We start from the raw sequence: 1097 nt of genomic DNA, 5'->3' as shown, positions 1-1097 counted from the left end.
TGCAGCGAGGCTAACTGCATGCAGCGAGGCTAACTGCATGCAGCGAGGCTTACTGCATGCAGCGAGGCTAAAGCTTTATCCTACTTTCTCTGCCTCCTTTTTCAAACGTCAGGATCTGATCCAGCAGGGATAAAGACAGCTAGGACTGATTTAAAACATAAAAATGAACAATCTGGGATTCACATGGAAAATAATAGAATATAGTCAGCATAGACTTTTTCTAGATTTTTGTTCATTTGCATAGTTGCTCTTACATAAACACATTCTCAGAAAATAGTTTTATATTTATATTTTTAAAAAGTATAAAGCTGACTAATAGTTTCTCCATTATTAAACTGGTAAATTATTTTTTTTAGGTGACCCAGTATTGGAGCAAAACACAGATTAACCTTCACAGCCTCAGAAGGACAAGATTTATGGACAAAAAGTAAACCTGGACATTAAATTATGTTTTGTTTTTATTCAGTGTTTTCATCATGTTTTTTGTTGTTGACATTCATATAAATATACTGGTGTGATATGTCTACTTTTAATTTATAGCCCCCCCCCCTTGGAGAAAACTCCATCTGGTTAAAGACAGACAGAGCTACAGTGGAATTATTAGATCAGACTATTTACATGTCAGAATGGCCTAGTCAAAACCCAAAGGAGACTCAGCTATCAGTAAAGCTTCCTTCTTTCTTACCCTTTACATTTTTTCTCCATTTTGTTTTCGTATAACATCCTGATATAAAACATTGCAGAAGTGCAACGGTAACCCGATCAGTTGTGGCAAAGTTCTGCTTTTTGCAAAGCCCTGAGTTTGTGACGTTACTGCTGATGCTCCATGCGGTGGTGAAACCACTGAGCTGTTGCATGATCTTCAAGCACACATTTTGCATTTAAGAACGCTGTTGAGAGTTCACAAAATGTTTTATTTTTCATAGTTGACTGTATATAAACAGCCATGTTAGTGTGTTAACCTATAGGCATGAAAAAAGGTTAAAATAAAACACTATCATCAATATTTATTTTAAAAAGTCCTACCTTTGAAATGACATTTTTCCTACACATAAACTAAACACACTTTGAGAAACCTGAGGCAGTATCTCTGCAGC

Source organism: Cyprinodon variegatus, unplaced genomic scaffold (assembly GCF_000732505.1).
Source record: "Cyprinodon variegatus isolate N-32 unplaced genomic scaffold, C_variegatus-1.0 Scaffold841, whole genome shotgun sequence".
NCBI lineage: Eukaryota > Metazoa > Chordata > Actinopteri > Cyprinodontiformes > Cyprinodontidae > Cyprinodon > Cyprinodon variegatus.
The sequence above is the reverse complement of the archived record's forward strand: the minus strand, read 5'-3'. Positions refer to the sequence as shown.